This window comes from Octopus bimaculoides, chromosome 19, assembly GCF_001194135.2.
Source record: "Octopus bimaculoides isolate UCB-OBI-ISO-001 chromosome 19, ASM119413v2, whole genome shotgun sequence".
Lineage (NCBI taxonomy): Eukaryota > Metazoa > Mollusca > Cephalopoda > Octopoda > Octopodidae > Octopus > Octopus bimaculoides.
This window is the reverse complement of record NC_068999.1, coordinates 52176102-52193589: the sequence shown is the minus strand read 5'-3', so window position 1 is coordinate 52193589 and position 17488 is coordinate 52176102. Positions and strand designations below refer to the sequence as shown.

Below are 17488 nucleotides of genomic sequence, written 5' to 3'. Positions count from 1 at the left end.
GGACGCTCCTAAAGCTGCCATTACAGATATACTTTATTTTTGCTGGAATATTCTGCATTATTCGTAACGGTATCACCAGAAGCAATGACGTTATCTCTAGTAATGAGCATTCAATCTTTGTAAAATTTACATCCTTAAAGTTTTCCTAACATTGCATGGGTATTCTCATTACACTACATTAAAATTTCTCCCCTTTCGTCGCAAAACATTTGTTTTCTTCTTCAGTTTAAACGTTTCAAACAAAGCACAACTACAGGTTTATGTTCACCGATGTTTTTTTTTTTTTATTATTTTCCAGCAAAGGAAAGTATTTCTACATCCATCAAATGGATGCAAGTTATAGTTCATCCATCAAAAAGTTCACGCGCGACTTAGCTTGAATTAAAACAATTCATACCGTTTTAAAACACTCGATCATGCACTGAAGTTTTTATAAAAACTATAACTTTTATATCGGTTTAAGATTGCTAAGTGAAAATTTGACGTAGAAATTCCTTAAAGGATGTTCACTTGCTCGGATATACTAGAATTTTCCGTGCAATATAAACAGAAAACTAAATATCAGTAACATACAAGGATGCGCTTTATAAATAATTTGCATTAAGTATTAATGAAGTTTAAAGTGATAATTGTCTATTATTTAAATAGAAACTAAATGAAACATAAAAGTCGATTACTGTTGAAAACATTTTGACGGGTGATCTAAAAGTACATTACCGGGGGTGTATTTTACAAGAAAATTTCTTAAATAATTGTATAACAGTGCTCCATATGTCTGAATAAACCAAAAGTATGTTTATAATTCCAAAAACTGTCTTAAAGTCAACACACTTAACTGTCGTCATTAAAGAAGTGTTCATAAGAACTCCCGAGTCCATTCACATCGGTGATGGCTAGGTCACAATGACGACGACAACAACATAAGCAGTTTCCTGTTATCATAACAAAAACGATATCGACTTGATTGATAACTATAAAAACAAATAAATAGAAATGTGGTTAACAATCAACATCGAACAGTAAACGAAGTAAAACAATTTGCAACAGAGTAAATAATTATCACTACTGCATTGAATAATAGTAAAACTAGCAGTCATTTTTATGTTATGAATCTTATCTGTGTAGGAAATTACATTAGAAAAAAAATTCGAAAAAGAAAAAGCATTAAAATATATATAACTTCAAAGGGTATCTCCAATTGTTTACAAATGCAGACTTTCCCGGAAAAAAAAAAAACTATGCTTCAGAAGAAAATTAATATTTATTGGAGGTTATTTCGGATATGCAAAGAAAAGGAGTATATAAATATATATCAAAGCGATATTTGCGTAAACAAAAAATAATAGCTAAAAAAAATATGCGACAAATAAAACAAAACAAAATGAACATAGAACAACAGATTGTAACCTCGACTGGGAGGGGGGGATGAGTTTTGGAGGCACGCTATATGCATTTACTATATAAAATAAGATACCTTCGCTGCTCTCTCAAATGGATGCAGATCCAGTTTGGTATACATAAAAAGATAAGGAAAACGTTAATAGCAAGGAACGATATCAAAAATTAACCACAATATAAGCCAATGATAGCAATTTTTAAACGTAGGAGGTATGAATTAAGAGTTATTGGCACGATTGAGTGAGAACTTCCGTCGGGGCACCAATAAATACAAGTCGTGCGCCTATGCCAACGCAAAATTCCATTTCAGATACCTAGATAAACAATTGAAAGATCGTTTTGGAGCTATCCCCACGGTGTGGGACACTTCCATCAAGAAAATAAGGTGAAACAATATAAGCTAAAGTCATTACTCACTAGTTCTCCGCCATCTTTCGAGAGAGCGCGTTTTATGTTGCAGTCTGGGAAATCTTTTCCTCTTGGCGGCGAGAGCCACGTGGAGCATCACATGACCTAGCAAGCACCTTGTATAAAATATTTGCATTTCATATTAGCGCTAACTACTTCGTTATTGTTATGAGATCGTTTATATTTACCGATGTTTTTATTCATTTCGCTGTGGAAACTCATGATAGTGACATATTTAATGAAATATAATAATAACCTCTAACGAGACAGTGAAACGCCCAAAGATGAAAAATTAAAGATTACTTACAAGTTGCTTCTTTCACAACTAATGTATGAATGCGTGTGTGAATGAATTTAATCACGCACGCATGCACACGTATATATATATACACACACGCGCCCATGTGTATATACACATACATGCGAGCCTGTCTTATTTGCATCTCTAATATAAATAAACAACATACCTTTACTTATTACAGATAAATAAGTAATAAACCACTTGAAAAAACATCAAAGACGTTTGATGTTTTCTTCTCTCTCTCCCTCTCTAGGTTTGCACGAAAGTTGCAGCGATTTGTTATGGTACAACTTAGTTTAGCGAGTCGAAACAACTTACACACACACACTCTCTCTCTCTCTCTCATCAGTAAAACTCCTGCTTCATCAATTGATAGTCACAGTAGTAGCTGTGCTTACTACAGCTTTACTCATTAGTATGTATGATGTTAACGATCATAGTGGTCAAGGAGGAAAGTCACAATACTTGGAGAAGAAAAAGGGGGAAAAAATCCTGCCTGAAGTGTGATTCAAGGTTTCTTTTCCTGCAACTTTTGTCGACTGGGAAATAGATTTTAATAACAAAAATAAAAATTTCAACTATATTTGACCAAACTTAACGTGTTTATACATATATATGCTTTTGTTTATAATAGACTAATATATTATTATATTTACAACTGTACAAAAACAGAGGAAAACATTTTTGTCGTAAAACATTTAGCTCTAGCACAAGTACGGGCCGTAAAAACATCTGCAATTTTATGTCGTCGTTATACTAATAGACAATTACAAATAAAATAATAGGTTAAAAATCGTTATTATAGTTAAACAACGTGGACAATATTCTAATCGTTTTGTTACTCGTGACTAGTTGCCATTTGGAGTCAAGTTTAAGTTTATATATTAAGAATGGCTCTAGTCGAATAATAACAAAATACTTATCGAAGTACTTTTTCCAGTAAGGGATATATGTATCTATATCCGTCTGAATTAATACGTATATTGATCGTAAAGTGTTTATTGCATAATAAAATGTATTTTTAAAATCAATATATGGGATACTTACATCTAGTTATAGATATGTTACATTAAACTCTTCCGTGGTGCATTTACAGTCGATTAAAGTAGTTGAAAGTCCAGCCAAATTCTTACAAGTAAATAAAGAGATACGCGTAGAAGTTAACGTTTCGTAAACAATGCACGATATTTTTTTAGTTGTGGCCTATTATTGTAATATACAATAAGATATATTTCACTTACTCATGAACAAATATACAAGATGAGATATAAAACTAGCGAGCTGGTGTATCTGTTTATCAATGCGTGTGTGTGTGTATAGATGCAAGCGTTCGGTGCTGTGAGTGTACAAATGGTGGTGGAGTAGAGGTCCAAGCGACCACGCCCGAATCACTTCTTTCTCTTTTGTGAATTGCAGATAATTCTCTCTACCTTGCACAAAATTATCAAAAAATTAGGTACTTACAAAACCTTTCCATCAATGTAAAGTGGCGAAATGAAAGAACATTACGTCTTTATTATAATTTTATCATTCATAACAATTAAACCACCCACAACAGAAAGCATTAGAAAAATGTTTAGCATGAAATTAAAAACTAGAATTGATGCATTTTTGTTTATTTTAGATTAAAAATAAAACGACATTTGGGAGGTAAATATATAAATTATATTGCTTTTGGTGGATGCTTATTCAAGTAGACGTGAGTTTTGGCACCAAATATTAAACAAAAAAGTACAAAGAGTCTTTTTACGAAATCGGATGATTGAAAGAAGTGTGTTTGGTCTTTTCTGATTTTCTGTGAAAATAATTATATGCTTTCGAAACTAAATGGTAGTTATAAATTTGACTAAGAAATCTTAAAATGATCTCAGAAAACTTATTCGAGACATCGAATTATGCAAAATGATTGATGAAAAAAATTATTCAGAATATTAATTTCTCCCATTTTATCTTCAATGCAATTTGGTTATCTTAAATCTGTGGTCAAACATTGATTGGCTTCAATTACCACACCAAAGGCTTAGAGCAGTTGTTCTCAACTGGGGTCCATATAAAGTTCAGGGGGTCCACGCAAGCAAAACAGTAACTTGTGGATCCACAGTAGTATTTTAAGGGTCCATGAATAAGTTTTGCTTGAGATGTATTTATCGCAAGAAACATGTTCTCTACATGCAAACCTACACAATTGAATGGGTGAAAAATAAAACAAGAATATTGAAAGAAGTATTTATAATACTAATTTCTAAACACTAAATGGTTATGGGGCCCAGTAAAACAAAATTGTAATCAAAGGGGTCCATAGATAATTTTAAAAAAACAAAAATTTGGTTGAGAACCTCTGATCTAGAGCATTGGTTCCCGACTGGAGTCCACATAGCCCTTGGGACTCCGTATAAGATTTTGTTCTTAAAATTTATGTGCAATAAATTGCTTATTGTACAATTCACAAAATATTAAATTTGTTTTGTTTATTTTTGTAATACAGTCGTTAATAATATTTCATTATAAATGTATAAGAGGAATTAATTTTTAACCAAAGGGGTCCACAGACAAAGAAAGAAAATGGTTGAGAATCACTAGTCTAGAGAAATCCATGAACATCACAACGGCTTGAGTTTCCTTCTCCTTCACAAGACCAACGGTGTAGAATAAGAAAAATTAGCAAGTGCAAAATTCCAGTATTCTATATTTGTGCCGTGGCTGGTTCCCTTAACTTATTCAATTCCAATTTTTCTCGAGGTGGGTTCCTAGAAACCCTGGGGTTACTGCAAAAAATGCTGTCTTGATAAAAGTTAATTTTTAAGAAAAGCTATTTTATAAAACTCATCGTTTTCAAAATAATAAGTTATTATGTTTACATAATCATCCATGCTGCACACATGTATAAATTCTCTCTCTCTCTGAAACAATTTATATTTTAGTTTATATCTTTCACTTGTTTATCTATTACTTTGGCCATGACGGGTTACAGCTTTGAATAGTTTTTAATCGAACAAATCGACCCATGTACTTATTTTTTTAAAGTCGCTAAGTTACGGGGACGTAAATAAACCAACACCGGTTCTCTAGCGGTGGTGGGACACACATACACACGCACATACAGAACTTTTTACGTTTATATATAAGATCACGTTTTTAAATACGCCCATTACAAACACGAATTACGGAATTAAAAAAGGTAATTTCAATTCAAGTTGAGCTGTAATTTTGCGCGTGCACACAAGAAATAGCATAATTCATACTGAAGTTTTATCTAGGAGGTGTGTGTGTGTGTGTGAAAGAAGTTATTTTTACATACCTTTCTTAATTCCAAAATAAGAAAAACTTGAACAATACTTCCAAAATTGTACTTCAGCCATGATTGTTAAGTCCCGAAGAACTAACTACGTCTGGGTATTTGTAGGGGAGATAGCAAAGTGTGTATAAAATGAAATTAAATCCAGGTTTAGTCACAGATCGATGAAGTTAGTAAAGTTTTAACATTTTTTGTGACAACATAGTGTCTCCATACATTCTAATGTAAAAGTGAAAGAAAGAGATAAAGCCACTCTCTCTTTGGAAGAGAAAATCTTTTACATTTGCGTCCCCACCCTTTTTTTCCCGAAATTTTTTCAGATTCCTATGTTTTCGATATAGGAGATTAGGATTTTACCCCCAAAACCCGTTATCCCTCTCCACTTGACTGTTTCTGGTCTTTACTGCTTTTCTATCAATACCAAAATTAATTTCTCTTCCAAAGAGAGAGTGGCTTCATCTCTTTCTTTGTGCTCTGCTTTTGCAGGACAATACGCCAGCACAGACAGCACATGAATCTCAATGGAAAAGACATGACTTTGGCTTTGAATTGGCAGACCACCCACTTTACACTCCTCACTTGGCCTCCTCCGATAATCACCTCTTACCACAACTGAAGAAACATCTTAAGAGAACAAAATTTAACTCCAATTCAGATGTGATCACTGCCACAGAGGCCTGGTTGGAGGCCCAGTCTTCCAAATTCTTTTTACAGGGCTTAGAAAAACTGAGGGATCGCTGCAATAAATGTGTGAATCTGAGAGGAGAATATGTTGAATAAAATCATAATTAACTGAGCTTCCTACATTTTCTTTTACCCAAAGCCAAGAACTTATCAGCACTCACTTCATAGTAGAAGACATTTGCCCAAGGTGCCACATAGTGGTTGGGAAGCAATCTTTTTAACACACAGCCATGCCTCCTCCTATATATATGTTTATATATTTTGTATCATGTCTGTACAGTGTGAAGTAGAAAACACTCAAACTAGTGGAAATGTACTGCACAATTGTGCTGCAGCAGTTAGTAAAATGCAGGTAAATGAAGTGTATCTGGATCATCGATTTCATAGCTGACCTACTTTGAAACGTTGATAATACACCCACTCTAGATTACATTGACCCACACAGACACTCTGAAGCTGGGATTGGCTGTATGCCTCACAACAACTGCAAACAAATACCAGTGGGTAACCTCCTTTCTGTTATTTCTTCTCGCTCAGCATAACGAGGACATTAGTTGATATAGCACCAAAGTAAGTAATTGGTTAGTAAAATTGATATATAACACACACACATATACATACTTACATATATGTCAGGGTGTGTGGTAAGAAGTTTCCTTGTCAACCACATGGTTCTGGGTTCAGTCCTACTGCATGTCACCTTAGGCAAGTGTTTTCTGCTATAGCCTCAGGCCAACAAAAGCCTTGTAATTAGATTTGGTAGAGAGAAACTGAGAGAAGCCTGTCAACTGGCCTTCCGGTTGTTAACTGTATTTCAGTTTAAGCTATAGCTTTAATAAAGTCTGTCCAGAGTTGGCTCTCTTAGGTATTTCCCATTGATAACAGCTAAGGAGCTAGAAATATCGATGTCTGGGAAACCTGATAAATGAAGATACTAGACAGATATGGTGTTTTTACACTTTTTTACCATAAGAGAAAATTTTCTCCATGGTAACTTGCATTGAATTTGCCTTTTAGCAGTTGAGATATGTCACAAACATATTTTACCTAACCTAAACTTTGCTGATATACATATATGTATATATTTGATGGACATATAGCAGTATGTAAGCCAGCTCAAGAAATCTCTAGTGAGACTTTTTATTGGTGTACTCAAACACTCAGAACAGGTTGAAACATATGTTGTACCCAATAAAGTCTATTACACTTTCATCTATTTTATTAATACGATGTGTGTGTGTGTTTATTTGTGTCTGTGTTTGCCCACCACCACCATTTGACAACTGGTGTTGGTGTATTAACGTCCCTGTAAGATTAGCGGTTCAGCAAAACAAACTGATAGAATAAGTACCAGGCTTTAAAAAATGTACTGGAGTCGATTTATTCGACTAAAAATCCTTCAAGGTGATACCCAGCATGGTGTAACTATTTTTGCTGTGTTTATCTTGAAGTCGATGAACATGATTCGTCCAAAAATTGATGGCATAATCGCAGCTTGTAATGCCAATGTATTTGAGTTGATAAGTGAAAGAGTCCACCAACTGACTGATCAAGAAAGAGATGCTGTACGCTGCTATTTTTGCTGTTAACGAAGAAGTCACATTAGTGGATTGGTTGATTGGTTAATAAAAGTACCCGTGTAGAGTGGTACTGGCGCTGGTCTGAGAGTAGACACAGCTGTTGACGAAATCAAACCAGTAAATCTATGGATTTGCGTTTGTACCATTAACACGCAACATATAACATGAGATATTCGCTGTGTAAGTATGCGTGTGCGTGTAACTATCATCAAGTTTTCAAATGCACATCGACTTATCTACTTTCCACACACAGAACAATTTAGAGAGAGGCAATGAGTGAAACTCCGTGACTGCGTGTATGTCATTAAAAGCGTTTGCTTCAGACATTGCATGCACGAGTATGAGTGAGCGACGAGGAGAAAGTAAAGTGTATATGTATGTGACAGTGTGTTTGACTGTCAGTCAACAATATATATATTGTCACACATGCTCTCATATAAACAGCTCTCCTCTAGCAAGTAGATACTTCGCTTAAGTGTATGACAGACTATAGGCGAAAGAGTGGAGGGGAAGTGATAAATAGTTATGTGGGAGAGAGAAAATATGTATGCGTCACTAAAAGAACTGTGTGTGTGTGTGTATGCGCGCTCTTGTGTGCGTATGTGTATGAGAAGACAAAATAGTATGTATGTTTATGACTATATGTAAATTACAATTTAGAACGTAATAGAATGAGCTGTACTATGAATCCAGCAGACATATAAATCAAAAGCAGTGATTATCCGTATATTTTAGACATAACGTATACCAACAATCACGTTACCAATTCGTACCAATTCGTTCAGAATTTGGATCCTGTGCTTGAAAAAACCGCTTTATATTTATTATAACATAAAACTCGTAAACCCGGTGTCTCGTAAAGCGAGGTAAACAATTATGTCGTGAACTTCATTAGCTTACAGCTGTTTCTGATGCAATGCACTCATAGTTGAACGCTTGAGTATCAACCTATAGCTTCATCGGAGCTTAGTGTATGTATGTATGTATGTAGTAAAATTTAAGCTCACTGGGACTTCAAATTAGCCCGTCGTCTGTATAGGACGATAGGCGAACCTGCCAACTCATATTTTACAATAAATTTTACTCTACTCTTAGTCTTGAGTCAAGGAAACATCAAAAATGTGCCGCTGGTATTCTTAAACTTGGCTTTAAATTTAACGGACGGATGGATGGATGGATGGACGGACTCACACACACACAAACATTTCGTGTGTGTGTGTGTGTGTGTGTGTGTGCACGCGCACGTTGTGTGCGTGCACTTGTTTACAGCTTCTGTACGTATGTGAGAGCATCTTAGCTTTTCTAGTAAAAGTCATAAAAAGGTTTGATCCATTTGATATCAACTCGTCGATAACCGCCTCTGAATTTATAATACAAACTACCTATTTAAAAGTGATCTTAATTTTAAAATTTAGATCTTATTGCCATTACTGTATTTACCGTTTTATAAAATTAAGTTAGAAAATTGGACAAAACAGAACACAACTGAAAAAAATTAAAAAGAAAAAAAAACGAAAAAGTGAGAAAGAGAAAAGAAAAAACAATTCACCGCTTTGGGTTGAAAAGTTGGGGGCGCTGGGAAACCTCTCTAATGGCGCGGTTGATGGCGAGGCAGATGCGCTGGAACAGCCAAGTGCCCTCACGAGCCTCACCAGTTACCTCTGCAAAGCGAAGTTGCCAGTGAAGACAGGAATCTCGCAGTTAGTGGTCCCACTATAGGCACAAAGCCTAAAATTTGGGGGAGCGGGCTAGTCGATTACATCGACCTCAGTATACAACTGGTACTTATCTCATCATCCCCGAAAGGATGAAAGGCGAAGTCAACGATCTCGATGGAATTTCAACTCGGAACACGAAGACAGTGGAATGCCGCTAAACATTTTGGCCGGCGTGCTAACGATTCTGCCAGCTCACCGCCTTTAAAATACCACCCCAAAGAATGTATTTTATCTAAATTCTTCACAATTTCGAAATAAATGGGAACAATAAATTCTTTGACACCCGTCCTCTTCTAAGGTTCATCAATTCTCTTTGTAGCAAGCACACGGCTTGAGAACAAGGAAATATTTCCTACCTTGAGCAACACAATTATCTGTCAATGTCTTTTTTTTGTTCAATCAATATCTTTACCTTATCAGGATTCGCGAGTTGTAGTTTTAAATTATACTTGTTTTTGTATAGATGTCAAATAAAATATAGTTTATATGAAAGATTTTCGTGGCTAGTATAGCACACACGTATATGTAAACTGAGTTTATTTAATTGCTTCGCTATTTACCTATATGTGTGTCTACATACATACATACATTATATATGTATATATACATATATGCAATTACACACACGTATGTGCGTTTATATCTGCATATATGAATATATATATATATATATATATATATATATATATATATATGAGAGAGAGAGATGCTACAGTGCCTATAGAATAGTTTCAACGCGATTTATTTAACAAACTCTAGTTAATCTGTGTTAAGCATATTATTAACCTGCATAGAATATTATGGGTTTGTGCAATTTAATTATGAATATATATTGCTACTAATCAACGGAAAATTGTTTATTATAAACAGACATATTTAATATTGGCTTATTTTCGAATGACAACAACTTTCAGAGACATTCATAAAGTTTCTTGTACATGATCTTTGAGTTATAGTCAATTCTGTAGTTTTCATGCTTTCCTGTCTTATTGGTAAGGTAATTAAAAATGAAATAGCTACAATGAGAATCGAGATCGGACTGTAGATTCGGGTCGGTTTTACCAGAGGCTACTTTTAGGGCACTAACTAGAATATATAAACACATAAAATTGATTTCGGTTGAATAAATATCGCGTTTGTGTTCTCTATCTCAAAGGGAGGACAAACTATTTCTTGTTAAGTTCATGACTTTCCTATGATTTCGTTGTGTAAAATAAAACGGTCAATAATAAGTAAAATTTAAAAGTATTACACTATGTATACGAGACAATAATAAATTTGTAATAATAAAATACAAATTAACAAAAAATAAACTTAGGTTTTCGAGTTACTTAATGAAAAGAAAAGCAAAATAATTTTCTGCTCGCAAAGATTTGTTAATTTGGTACCACGTGGTAACATGGATTTTTTTTTAACACGCCCTCTCACTATCAAGAGTAACGTTAATATATTATCGAAAGAACATAATTCTAAAAAGCTATATGTTGTTCTCTCTAAAGTGTTTAATGTTACCTTATAACTACGATTATCAGAAAATAAAAACTAAATCACATTAAATTAATATATTACTTCTCGTTTTTGTCGTTCGATAGATCGGTAAATCTTCGACCTGGTTTTGTTACCCATTTTCCAAGTTAATCGTCTGGTTAAAAAAAAAATTAAACAAAACCATAAATCTCACAATTTAGCCTAGAGTTTGAAGCCTATGTAAACAAACTGATCCATCCTCTTAAAAGTTTAAGCTCCTGACCAGCCGAATTCGGGACGAAGTTTCGATTCCTGGATATAGTTGTTTCATTTCTTTTATACAATTAAATATTTTTAGGAAAGCTATGAACACCACAGCTTCCAATATTTCTTCCATCTCTAACATTAAAAACAAGTCTAAGATCATTGTGTCTATTTATGAAATTAATAATATAGAGAGGCTTGTTTATTGTCCGAGATTTTCATCATTTGGAGGAAGTATTATAACAAATATTGTAGACAGCACACTAGGTTGAATTAACGTGCAGAAAGTGTAGAAGTCATTAGTGTTTTCAGAAGCATGTTTAAATTGTAGGTGACACCGCACAATTGCTAACAAACTTTATTTCTCAAGGGAAAACAAAACAACGAATCGAAGTTGTGTCTATTTTTAAATACTAAACACTATAATTTATATGAACTTATATCTGTGGACATATATCACTTAAATAACATGCTTACAGAATTTAAAGTTTTATTATTTTTAGAAAATTTTTATAAGCAAAAAAAAATTGAAATTAAAATAATCGATCGCTAACAGAATATAATGGTTCTTCGGTAAAACCAAATGAAGAGTCTGTATGTAGGTTTAAACTATATATATATATATATATATATATATATATATATATATATATATATATATATATACATGTATACATATATATGTGTATATACATGTATATGTGCGTGTCTGCTTGTTTTTATGAACTTTACAGATAGTTTTGTATTGTCCAGTCTTCTTTCAATTTCCTTTGTTGTTTAATACACACACACACACACACATACACTTATATCGCAGTTAGAACCGTCGGGTCCCTAAGATAATCTGTGTGCTATGAAAGAGCCCTAGTGCAATACTTTACCAGGGGTCCCATAATACTGCTAAGATGGTTCTGGTCGTAGTTGAGTAATAAGATGTAGGTTTCTGTCCCGCCTGCAAACACGCTAGCAGGAGGAAAACTTATTAATTTTGTTACCCTGCACTATGCTTCAATAAATACAATATCTATCTTTTACCTTTTACTTGTTTCAGTCATTAGACTGCGGTCATGCTGGGACACAGCCTTGAAGTACCTTTTGTTGAATGATTCGACCCCAGTACTTTATTTTCAGCCTCCTTTAAATATGTCAGATGGCAATGCTTTTCAAAAAAAAAAAAAATTTTGTAGACCAAACTAGCAGACCGAATCCAATGTAAAAGAATTTCTAAAATAAAAATCGAAATACTATCTGTTTATTTACTCTTATAACTGTAGACTTAAGATATGGTAACAGAGAACTGTCTTTTCTTACCACATGTCGCTCCCCCTCCTCCCAACTACACACGATAATAAAGAAATCGATTTAATGATTCTAGATATTGCCTAAACTGTATCTTAGAATCTTATATTTGCCAACTAATTTTTTTTTTTTCGAAAACATCTTTCATCTTTTGTTGTATATGTTTGGCAAAAGATCTATTTTGAAATATATATTAATGTATCTTAGTAAAAACAAGTAAATTTATACCTAAATCATGGATATTTTAATAATTGGAAACAACAATTTTCACGTATTTGATTTTAATTGAAACATGTTACTCAAATCAAAGTGAATATAATCAGTTCAGAAAATTTAACAGCTAATTCAGATCAGCCGTTGGACTGCAGTCATACTGGGGCATCACCGGCTGGAGGTGTTTGGTCGACCTAATCAACCCCAGAATTTATATTTAAACCTGGTACTTTATTGGTCTTTTAGTCGAACTGCTAGTTAATGTGGGCATGAGCACCAATACTTGTTGTCAAGCGAGGAGAAACGCGCGTGGGGCGATCTTTCGCTGTTTCCTTCTAGCAAATTCACTCACAATATAATAACCGGTCCAAGGTTATATATTAGAAGACCGAGATACCAGCGGTAGAAGGGAACCTGAATCCACGAGGTTGCGAAACGAACTTCTTAAGCAAACTACCAGGACCAGGCGAAGAAGACTGATGTGATTGAGAATCTGTATATCATAAAATATGAACCGTAAATTACATTCAAGATTTACTAATTACTAAAGAATATTTTCTGTTCATCACTTTATATTTTGAAAATGTTTAACATGTTTGCTTGGTTCTTGAAAACTTTGGGAGGAATAAAAGAAAACTGTGAACTTTAGAAAACAAAATGTCAAGCTAGAAAGGGAGTCTCTATGTGGTCGAAACAGCAGCCAAATCTTCCTCTTATCACATCCTTATATCCTCCTATCGTCGTAAAAAGAAAAGAGAAAAAAAAAAAAAAAGAAACCAGGTCACATTCGACAGTGTAAGATATACATAAAATGAAAGGATGGTCCTAGCTGGAACTGCAGTATGGTTAAACACCAAACTAATGGAACGTTGTTGATCTTTACATCCTATACTATCACATAAATCAACATTGGCTATTATAGGGCCTATAAACTTTTCTTTTCTGCTTGAATTAATGGCTTTATTTATTTCAGCTTTTCCAATGGTTCTCAACCACACACACACACACACATGCGGTCGATGTGAAATCCATCACCAGGTGGTGTATGACGAGAATAGGGAGAGTATAAGAGACTGGAAAATGCCTCAACAGAGGATGGCCATGGGCTTGGAAAATAGGTAAATGATGACGATGGTGATGATCATGTTGATTATGTCTGTTGAAACTACCGATGAAGACGATAGTGATGAGGAATAGAATTCATCGTTGATGTTCAACCTCCATCAAGTTGGCCTTGATTAAACAGATCTATGACCAAAGGCAGTCCAACTATGAACATCCCGACTTTATTTCGGGTAATATATACCTTGCACAACACTATCAATGTTTTCTTTTCAAAAACGGTAAAGTATGAAGTAAAGAGAGGTTTTGGCTGTTGTTTCTAGCGTTCGAGTAACCACCTAGAGACTTCCTCATTGGCTTGTTGTTAATCGTAATGGTTGTAGTAATGTTGGCTAAAAATGATTATTATGTTATTGATAGGGGAAATCATGATAATGAGGGCGTTGTTGTTTAGCCCTGATCAAGCAAGAGGTATAATCGAAGACGTCCCAGCTTCTACCTGCGACCACAGTTGCCCATTAGACCACCCCTTTTAAGACGGCAGTATAAAATTTGATAGAGATTTGGTTGTTATTTCCAGCTGGTCGACGGGACATGTAGAGACTTCTTCGCTATCGCAGTCATAATTAGTAAAGGCGCGTGGCTTAGTGGCTAGGGTATTCGGCTTACGATCATAAAGATTTGTGTTCGAGTTCTGGCGGCGCATTGTGTCCTTGACTAAGACACTTTATTTCACGTTGCTCCAATAGGTTCAACTGGCAGAAATGAGTAGTACCTGTGTTTCAAAAGGGCCAGCCTTGTCATATTCTTTATCACGCTGAATCTCCCTGAGGACTACGTTAAGGGTACGCATGTCTGTGACGTGCTCAACCACTTGCATGTTAATTTCACTTGCAAGCTTTTCCATTGATCGGATCGGCTGGAACCCTCATCGTCGTAACCAACGGAGTGCCATTTAGATTCATGTCAACCTGGTCCAGCATATAATAAATTTGAGTCAGATACCCCAGCCGTGACTATCCGCCTTTTTTTTTATCCAATTTACTATTCATTTTTAAAGATAACTAGCTGCTATTTAATAGTGTTTCTATTTTATGGTGGTAGCCATAATGGAGATGGATAGGCTCTTTAAAATGACAACGGCTATGTAATTAATGACAACTATAAGCCAATGAAAGAGACATGTGGTCGCTTGTTAGGTAGAAACAGCAGTCAAAGAAAACATTGGATAAGGATGTGTCTGAAAAAGAAGAAAAAAAAAAGAAGCAGGTTAGCCATTGCAAGAATACTTTTGATCATGGATCTGTCGGTTCGATCGGGGTTGACTTGTGGCTAAACAACTTCGTCAGTATTTCTAAAATTCGCGCTATTTTGTATCTTGCGTTCAGTTTTAAATTATCAACATCTCACATAGGCATGGCTGTGTGGTTAACAAGCTCTCTTGACAACCACGCGGTTTCAGGTTCAGTCCCATCGCGTGGCACTTTTGAGTAAGTGTTTAGTTGACCAATAAATACTTTGTAAGCGAAATTTAACAAGCGAAAACTATACAGAAGGCCTAGACTTTGTTTCCTCATAACTTTCTTTTAAAAAATACTTATTTTTTTATGAACTTTTCCAGAGATACCTTTCAGGTGATGTAGATTACAATTGTGTCAGGGTAGGACTGAAAAAAAAAATTGAGGGCTTATTCTTTTAAGCCTAGTACTTATTCCATCGGGTTATCTTTTGCCGTACCGCTAAGTTATGCGGAACGTAAACACACCAACACTGGTTGCCATACGCTGGTGGGAGACAAATACAGATACAAGGATACACACACACATATATATGACGAGATTCTATCAGTTTCCGTCTACCAAAACTACTCACAAGGCTTTGGTCGTCTCGAGGGTATAGTAGAAGACACCTGCCCAAGATGCCACGCAGTGGGACTGAACCTGGAAACGTCTGGTTGGGGAGCAAGCTTCTAACCACACAGCCACGCCTGAGCGGAGGTAAAGAATACGCACACCACCCGTTTTCGGCGTAACCCTCATAAATGTAACCCTAACTCTAACACTAAACGCCGAAATCGGGTGGTGTGCGTATTCTTTACCTTCGCCTAAGCTTGAACGTAGACGACTATCTATTTATCGGTCTGTCTATGCATCTATCTATCTCTCAGCCCTGTGTGGCCAATAAAGAAAGTTATCTATCTATCTATCGATCTATCGATATATCTGTCTATCTATCTCAATAATTTACTTTGCTTTATTTGAATCATTTTTTGTTTTACTAAATCTAACATGAAGTTAAAGGTATGATGTTACTGGAGTACAGGCAAGATTATGGAATGTTTAACCTAGATATAAAATAGAGATAACACTAACTTTTTCTAATTGTTATTGACCTATATCTAAACTAAGAGTGAGAGAGATGGAGAGGGAGAACGAATAAGAGGGGGATGGGGTAGGGGAAATCTGCATTGTTGCTCCAACTAGAGAACGTCAGTATAATATAATATAATATGATTTAATATAATACAATACAGTACAATATAATAATAATAAATATGTAGTTGGATGTGTATCTTTCACTTCTTTTAGTCATTAGACTGTGGCCATGCTGAAGCACCGCCTTGGTGTTGGTGTACACACACACACATATATCCATGCACACACATACACATGCATGCAGGCAGTGAGAGAATGTATTGTATAAGCACAAAAAGTACTTGTATTCACTGTAAGTGCGATGAGAGTAACGTCTGTTAAACATATATGTATGTATGTATATATATATATGTATGTGTGAAGGCTATTGGCTCAGTGGTTAGAGTGTTGAGCTTATGATCGTGAGGTTGTGAGTTCGATTCCCAGACCTGGTTGCATGTTGTATTCTTGACCAAGACACTTTATTTCGCATCGCTCCACTTTCACAAGAACACAATGTATTTGCCCGATCCAGGAATCAGAACCACAAACTTACAATCATGAGTCCAAAATTTTAACGCGTAAGTTACGTGCTTCCATTTTTACCTAGATGGCATCTCTTAATTATTTGATATCCAAGCAATTTCTATTTTCCTATGCCAACCAAATTTACGATCTTACACATTTATTTAGTAATTAATACATTGCTACTTCACAGTAACTATGGTAAAGGTTATTGTTTTCAGAGGAGGTCGGAATAATTACAAACTGTATTCAAAGTTGTCTCCCATATTTACTTGGAAAATGCAGATAATATTAGTCATTCTCTAATATCGTTTTTCTCTCATCTCATAATTATCTTTAGTTAGCATTTTAATGCTCTCTTACATTAAATATGCCAACACAAATTTACATATTGCTATTGTACAGCACTTATGAGAATTCAAACTGCATGTGTTGTGTATGTTGGATCATAAATGTGTTTCAGCTTTATTATAGCTCTCTCTGTATATTTTCCAGGTAATTATTCTACGAATTCTCCTGGTTCAACAAATGAAACACCTTGATTATAGTGAGTATTCACTGTTGAAATTGGAATATATTTTACTTTATGGTGTTATATTTTTTTGAACATTTTGTTTTTGTTTTTGTTTTCAGTTGCTTCCTGCTTTCAAAATTTTGCTGACGAGGATATCGATTAGAATTTTAATTTCTGTGATGCCTTAACATTTTTCTAAAAGTGTTTCAAATTGAATCAATTTTAGCAAGCAATTTCAAAGCACTTATTAACAAATGTTAGTTTGTTTTTAATGTTGAAATAAAGATTACATTTTTTCATAGTCTACATGATTAATTTATGCGAGGCTTAGTTCTACCAATTTTGT

General features: G+C 34.8%; 1 protein-coding gene and 1 long non-coding RNA gene across 13 annotated transcripts in view; one reads left to right on the top strand and one right to left on the bottom strand.

The window, feature by feature from the left end:
• The window catches only part of LOC106878180 (uncharacterized), a 174402-nt gene that overhangs the window by 65491 nt on the left and 91423 nt on the right, over positions 1-17488 (bottom strand). The window contains exons 1-2 of one of the 10 annotated variants that reach the window (XM_052974738.1): positions 5406-6400; positions 3155-3235 (exon numbers count right to left, since the gene is read on the bottom strand). The exons of 4 other annotated variants lie outside the window; for them this stretch is intronic. The gene's annotated coding sequence lies outside the window, so the exon portion shown is untranslated. Of the gene's footprint in view, positions 1-1815; positions 1942-2273; positions 2563-3154; positions 3484-5405; positions 6401-17488 lie in introns of those variants that run through there. 5 more of the 10 variants (XM_052974740.1, XM_052974737.1, XM_052974742.1 and 2 more) reach the window with 5 other exon arrangements.
• LOC106878179 (uncharacterized) overlaps positions 12762-17488 on the top strand; it is a 6233-nt gene continuing 1506 nt past the window's right edge. The window contains exons 1-2 of one of the 3 annotated variants that reach the window (XR_001410473.2): positions 12762-13970; positions 17124-17175. This is a non-coding gene — a long non-coding RNA (uncharacterized LOC106878179). Of the gene's footprint in view, positions 13971-14591; positions 15034-17123; positions 17176-17488 lie in introns of those variants that run through there. The other 2 variants (XR_001410472.2, XR_008266177.1) reach the window with 2 other exon arrangements.